Genomic DNA, 7,779 nt, shown 5'->3' with positions numbered 1-7,779 from the left:
ATGCTATCATATTTCTACAACAGAAGTGTACAGATTTTTTATTTTCTGAAAAATTTTATACTCAAAAAAGTATTTTAGACTGCATTATAGTTACACTTAGCAGTGCACAGTTGAGACAAATAACATAAATTTTGGTAATTATTAACAAAAAATTTTAAATGTTTGAACATGCATCTTATATTGATATGGTGGGTGAATTATAGAGCTTTGATTAAATTAGACTTCTCTGACACCAATGTTTTTTACTTTCTGTGTATTTGGCATCCTAGAGTTTTTGTTTGTTTATCTGTTTTTGTCATTTCGGGTCAATGCATTATGATAAGCTCCAGATGTTTTAGTATTATATACTTTTCTGTGTAGTGTGAAAGTGAAAGATGGCAGTGGTAAAAAGGAAGATGGGATAGGAGAACCATGGGTAGAGTTTTCATGTAGATCAGTTGATGTGGAAATCAGGTTCCTTGGAACACCTCAGTGAACCATCAGCATGAAAGCGTCCAGTGTGAGGCAACCAATCTAGACAGATGCATCTGATACTTTAATCTCCTTCTACCACATCCTTGCAGTTAAGTCAGTGATTACATTTATGCACAGGATCCTTCTCACTGGACTGTTAAAGTTTTCATGAGAACTGGAATTATTCTTATCTTATTCACAGCCTCAAGCACAGGAATAATATTAAATTGATATATTGAATAAACTCAATCAACACTGGTAGAATTGAATTAGGATTGTAGGGGATTTGCCACAACCCCTGGTGGGACAGTATTTATTTCATTAAAAAGAGGTTGGATAATAAAATGCTGAAGCCAATACCTTTTGTGGAAATTTATTATTATTTTTTAAATTTAAAACAATACTTGGTGCTGACTAGAAATGAGTCAGTCTCTGTAGCACTAGGAAAGAGCCAAAAAAAGTGAGGGAGGGGGGAGGGAAGAAACAAAACAAATAGCAGATGGCAATTGAGCCAAGCCACCCACTCTCCCTACAGGCCCTTTTGAAATCAACAGATCCAGTTTAGATTCCATGTTCTGGGAGTGATTCTGCTGCTTTAGGGACATGTCCCTGGCTCAGTTAGCCCCCTTGAAATTCGAGAATAAGAACACAGAGAAATAGGATGAGTTAGGGAAATTACTTCTTGAAATATTATTTAGGCATACTTTCATCTTGCCTTTCATTTTCTGTATATCAGTGTTATCTATTTTTTATCTGGTTTCCAAACTGTTACGTCACTCAATTTGGTAAATCCTACATCTCTTTAGGCGATGTACTATTCTGTTTAGTTTAATGGCTATATGCTTTCTCCTGTTTTAGAGAAGTTCATTTCCCATTTTCATGGACATGACAACTCTTCTGGGATCCTTCTCTCTGAATAGGGTTGCTTGGTGTGTCACAAACCCACCCTCCATTGAATTCATCCCAGAAAACTAAATTAAATAACCCAGAAAATGGGGCCATTCCAGGAAAGGTAATTTTTTTTTTTTTTTTTTTTTTTTTCTGGTGCATTGTATCCTTGAGAGGTGAAGGCGGCTGGGCTTCTGGGTCGGTGGGGACTTGGAGAACTTTTCTGTATAGCTAAAGGATTATAAATGCACCAATCAGCACTCTGTGTCTAGCTAAAGGTTTGTAAACACACCAATCAGCACTCTGTGTCTAGCTAAAAGTTTGTAAATGTACCAATCAGCATGCCATAAAAACGGACCAATCAGCACTCTGTAAAATGGACCAATCAGCACTCTGCAAAATGGACCAATCAAAGTGCTGTAAAATAGACCAATCAGAAGGATGTGGGAAGGGCCAAATAAGGAAACAAAAGCAGGCCACCCAAGCCAGCAGCTGCAACCCGCTTCGGTCTTGTTCTGGGTTGTGGTAGGTTTGTTCTTATGCTTTTTGTAATAGCTCTTGTTGCTGTTCAGTTTTTGGCGTCTCCACTACTTTTAGGAGCTGTAACACTCGCTGGGAAGATCTGTGGCTTCGCTCCTGAAGTCAGCGAGACCGGGAACCCACCGGGAGGAACGAACAACTCGGGACGCTACACCTTTAAGAGCTGTAACATTCACTGCAAAGGTCTGCAGTTACGCTCCTGAAGTCCGCGAGACCACAAACCCACTAGGAAGAAGGAACAACTTGGGACACGTCACCTTTTAAGAGCTGTAACACTTACGGGGAAGGCCTGCGGTTTCACCCCTGAAGTCAGCAAGACCACGAACCCATGAGAAGGAAGAAACTCTGGACACATCTGAACATCTGAAGGAATGAGCTCCGGACACACCGTCTTTAAGAACTCTAACACCGCGAGAGTCCGCGGCTTCATCCTTGGAAGTCAGCGAGACTGAAAACCCTCCGGAAGGAACCAATTCCAGACTCATCAAGTAAGGGACCTTTTTTTTTTTCCTTTTTTTTTTTTTTACCTATGGATATTAGTTTCACGTAACTGCTTTTACTATAGAATAAAATAAGAATGAAATTCATTGCTGCGATGTGGTTAAAGACTGCTTACTTGTTATGAAGGGCTAATCACTAAATCACCCTTACTCTTTTGTAAGATAAATTGATTCTTTCAGAAACACCTATATGTCTCACTATGTTAACATTTTCATATTCACTGGTTTCAAAGTAAAGGGTTGCATTATCACAAAATTAGTGAATTCTGATTGGACCCAGGTTTAGATGTTTTCCTCGTTTTATCTTGTATATTCAAGCAACCAAGATGAAATTCTCCTTAATCAACTGGCAAATGTATTTCATTTGATCAGTTCAAGACTGCTGATGTGAGTGGTAAATACTACACTTAAACTGTTTCTTTCCGTTGTGTCTTTACAGCATGATATTTCATATAAGAGACAAGTGGTATTGAGTCCGATGAATACATTTAGTTTGTGATTCAAAAATGAGTCATTAAATAGCTAGGCTTTGGTGCCTGAGATCCTCCTTTGTGCGAATAGCGTTATATGCTATAAGCTACATACTACTTTTTCCTATTTTACAGATATTGCAACTGAGGCTTAGAAAAGTTAAATGCTTTTGCCGAGGAGGTCCAACTGCTGGTAAGTGACAGACCTCAAAGTTTGGTTTTTGTGTTTGCTTGTCTTCACAGAAAGGACCCAATCCTGTCCTACTCACAGTCTCTCAGTGTCCATGGGAAGTTGGTTCCAGGACCCCATGGACACCAAAATTCATACATGCTCAAATCACTTACGTAATATAGTGTGGTATTCACATATCAATGCACATCCTCCTATATATTTTAAATTGTCTCTAAATTATAATACCTACTGAAGTCAAATAATATATAGAGGTGAATCTCTTAAGTTTAAAATGTTTTATTTGGGAAGCAAAAACTGTGATTTAAGGAATGCACATATAGGTGGTCTTTGGCATGTTCAAAGAACAAAGAGAATATTGGGAGTTTTGTTAGAAAGGAAAATGTCACATATGGTTTTGAAAAAAAGCTCATTTTGAGAGGGGAAAAACTGATGGGTGAGTGATGGTGCTATGTAAAACTAGCCTTAGAGCTCTGACAGGTCATTTCAGCAGCTATTAGGTAAAACTAGTCTTAGGTTACCGAAGGCTGTTTCAGCAGGTGGGCTTGTAGAAAGTTTAATTCTTGGAGCAGGTAAATGTGCTCTGAGTGTGTTTCCCCACCGGTCCCTTGAATTTGATTTAGTTGGGTATGTCAAGAATGTTACAATCTGTATAACCAACTTTCACAAACCTAAAACAATCTAAATGCTACTTACATAGTTTTTACACTGTGTTTTTGTTACTTTTAATTGTTATTTAAAAAAATATTTTGACCCAGAGTTCGTTGAATACCTGGACTTGGAACCTGCACATATGGAGGACTGACTGTATAAAAACATATTTGTGCTCCACCCAAAACTTGTATTGATTTTTATGTTCATTCCATATATATTTATTAAATGCCTTCTCCAACTAATGGTAAATACAATAACTGAAATATTGAGTGAGAAATAAAATCATAAAAGCATATCTATATATATAAGTCCTTATCTATCGTTTCAGTGTGACTCTGATCATCATAAGAAACCCACCATAGGGTTCTATTTAGGTGCATGTCTGCAACATTAGGATCAGTACTTAGAATAATTCGTTATGTGTGGTAGCTTTAAAAAAAAAAAGGTTGTAAATGAGTAACTATTGTTGTCGGCCTCCACAGGAGGCTAATAAATTGTACCTCTCTTTGCCAGGATTTCTGAACAATTTGAACAATAACATTTAAAAAATGGAAGATGAAACTGTAACATTATCTTTATTACTGGAAAAAAATAAAAGTTAGAAGACTTGGCCGTAGGCCATGGCTCTGTATCTCCATGAAGTATCTCCACATTGACGAAGAGCACCTGGAGATTCCACAAAACCTTCTTTCCTAGGGGCAACTTGCAAACAAAAAAGGGAGAAAAAGAGGGTTAAGCCTCTTCAATGGGTGTGTGATTAAGGTAAAATTTCTATTAAAAAATGGGATTATCCCAGCAACTGATGAAGCTGAGCACGGAAAAGCAATGATTGCAACTTGGAAGTCTGTAACTCGAAGGGACAGAATTCTTTATCTGCATATGTCACACATCAGAAGATCTGTTCACTAGTTACAATGCAGAGTGAATGTGGGACGTGGGTCTCTGTTACTTGCTGAAATTTCCCTGAGAAAAATGTGGCTTTTTGACGTAAGATAACTTTCTCTAGCTCAGCCAGTTCTGCTTCCGTACTCACAATGTCGGAGACCCTGCTTGTCTCATTCGCACACCATCATTAGCAGTTCCTTCAACAAAAACATTACATCTTTCAGTGTATGTATTCCGCACTGAATGAAAAACAAAAATGGCACTGCAGGACTTAAGCCTTTCTGGATTGGAGAGGAAGAGCAGAATATTAATAATAAACAGAGAAAGACATTTCTTTCAGTTATTCTTCCTTATTTTTAGACAGCTAGAAAACACAGACACACACCAAACCTTTATTTAATTAACTGTCCTGCCATATATGAGAAAAGGCTGCTGGGTGTGGTGGCTCACGTTTGTAATTCCAGCACTTTGGGAGGCTGAGGCAGATGATCACCTGAGCCTAGGAGTTGGAGACCAGCCTGGGCAACATGGTGATACACCATGTCCACAATTTTTTTTTTTTTTTTAGTTGGGCATGGTGACATGTGCCTGTGGTCCCAGGTACTTGGGAGGCTGAAGTGGGAGGATTGCTTGATCCTGGGACGTCGAGGCTCCAGTGAGCCATATTTATGCCAATGCACTAGAGCCTGGGTTACAGAGGGAGACAGCGGGGAGACCCTGTCTCAAAAACAAAACAAAACAAAAAAGTCTGACACACAGAAGATACTCGAAATGGTTCCTATCGTTTAATATGATCATATGCATGACTCAGGATGGCATGATGTCTTATTAAACTTAAGTTCTTGATTTCTGGAGGGAACTCCTAGAGGATAGAGCTTCAAGTTGAACTTCTGTTGTCACCTAGCATGAAGTATTGCGAGTGATGCAAGTACTACATCTGGGTCTTCACATACATTTTCTGAAATAGTTTTCGGTGTCTACAGTTTTACCTCTTCCGAGGAAGACGAAAGAGTTCTCTGAATTAGGGAAGAGATGAGGGTATAGGCATCTATTGAGCCAAAAAATTGATTTTGCAGAATCCATAAAAGTCGAAAATTTAGTATTTATAGTTTAGTATTTATAGGTTAGTATTTATAGTTTCCATTAATGCCTCAAAAAACTTTACCTTCTTTATTCTGAAATGGTCACATAGTACTATGCATTTGCCAAGAAAAAAAGAAAGACAAATTTCTAGGGACAGTAAAATAGTTTAAAAAGATGATGATAGGAATGTATTTATTATTTTGGTAAAGCATTTTAATCTATATATTTATGCCTTGGTTTAAAAATACCCTATTTATGCTTAAAGATACCTGCAGTGAAATGTGAACCTTCACTTAAGTAATTTGCAGTGAAGATGGCTTCAAAAACAGAATCCCAGTATAGTAAAAAGATACTTGAATTGAAAACTTGAATCTTATTCTTGACTTGAACATTTAAGAGGTTTTTGTTTTGGAAACACGCTTTAACATCTCTGAAACTCAGTTTACTTTAAAAACTGGGATTAAAAATTTTATTTATATCAAAAATTACAGTAAGGATTAAGCATAGTCATGCTGTAAATACAAAGCATTTCCATGAAATGTAGCAAATACTGATTTACTTACAATTTGTTTTAAATTATACCATTAAAAGGCTCACCTCTGTTTCTTGACCTGGAGCAAGAATACACATGGAAATTGACGTGCTTAAATATTGAGGCGTACAACAAAACCATCAGATGTTACATAAAACGAGTATTTTTTTTGACAAATCTAACTTCAAAATGATAAAATCAAATATTTGTGCAATGTTACAGTGCTTATATGATCCAAACTGACTCAATATCAGGGACAACTGAAGTTAATTATTATTGCATATGCCCAGACAGTCTTTGGGGGCTAGTGATATTTGCATTTGTTTGTTATAATACAAAATTTCCTGTAAATTGTGTGATATTGAGAGTTATATTATAATTTTAAAATAATACATAAATTATGGAAGACTTCTAGCGCCATCTCAAAAGAACAGAATTCAACCTCAAAAGGCTGCCACCGGACAAATATGGAAGATTATGAGCATCACTAAGAAGAATAACTCCAATAGATGAAAATATATTAAATATTAATAAATGCATAAGTTAAAATGATTCTTACAATCATGATTTTGAAAGGTGCTAAGGATCTATATTATTATTTTTAAATTAGTAAATAAAGGGAAAGAATCATTTATCTTGCCATGAATCCTGCCTTACCTATATATAAAATGTATCAGAGGCTAAACAAATAGTAGGTGAACTTTTCTGCAAGAATATTAAATGCAGGAAGAATAAGAGAATTAGAATATTAGCATTGTGCAACCTCCAATGAACTAAGACCTCTAGATTTGAACATCCAGTGCAGCTAATCCCATAAATAGAATGGTACCCAGGGTTTATGTGCCTCTTGAAGAAAGAAGATAAAATCACCAATGTAGGATTCTTTCAAACAAATAACGGGTTGGATATGATCAAACCTGTAGTTAATATTCAACCACAGATTTACAGGAAATAAAAAGAACAGAAAGATAATGTTAAACTATACCACAGAGATGTAATTAACAAAATCCACAACCACGCTTTCAAAAGTAGTAGTTAATAGTAGCTACTTGCCACATGCAGCTATTTAAGTGTAAATTTAACATTAAAAAACCCGTTTAGTTCCTTGGAAACATTCTCTACGGGACTCAATAGCCATACGTGGCTAGTGGCGATCGTATTCAACAGCCCAGAACATTTCTGTAATTGCAGAAAGTTCTATTGGGCAGTCCTAATCTAAACTGTATAAAACACTACAAGACAATTGGTTTCTAAAACAATGAGAGAGTGAAAAAGAGAACAAGAAGAAAAGCAAATGAGATAAACAAATTTGTAAATACTCAAAAGATACATCAGTCGTGATCTGTGCAACATTGGGATTCCAATTTCAAAGAACTGTAGAACAAACAAATTTAAGTTACAACATTTATGAAGCCATTGGAATTTCTAAACTGACTGGATATTTCCTGATAATAGATGACTATTATAAATCTATTTTATGCATAATGTTAAACATAATTTTCATATTTTAATGTTATAAAAGATTAAGAGATGAAATGATATAGTTTGGATTAGTGTCTAAGTAATATAGGGGAGTGGATGATG

The 7,779-nt window shown here is 36.3% G+C and overlaps 1 long non-coding RNA gene across 1 annotated transcript; it reads left to right on the top strand.

Moving 5' to 3' along the window:
• Positions 1–1,841: 1,841 nt before the first annotated feature.
• LOC106993424 (uncharacterized) lies at positions 1,842–5,819 on the top strand. The gene is made up of 3 exons (XR_001439649.3): positions 1,842–2,369; positions 2,987–3,044; positions 4,209–5,819. It is a non-coding gene; the product is annotated as an uncharacterized LOC106993424 (long non-coding RNA).
• The last annotated feature ends 1,960 nt before the right edge of the window (positions 5,820–7,779 follow it).

This window comes from Macaca mulatta, chromosome 14 (genome assembly GCF_049350105.2).
Source record: "Macaca mulatta isolate MMU2019108-1 chromosome 14, T2T-MMU8v2.0, whole genome shotgun sequence".
Classification (NCBI taxonomy): Eukaryota; Metazoa; Chordata; class Mammalia; order Primates; family Cercopithecidae; genus Macaca; species Macaca mulatta.
The sequence above is the reverse complement of the archived record's forward strand: the minus strand, read 5'-3'. Positions and strand labels throughout refer to the sequence as shown.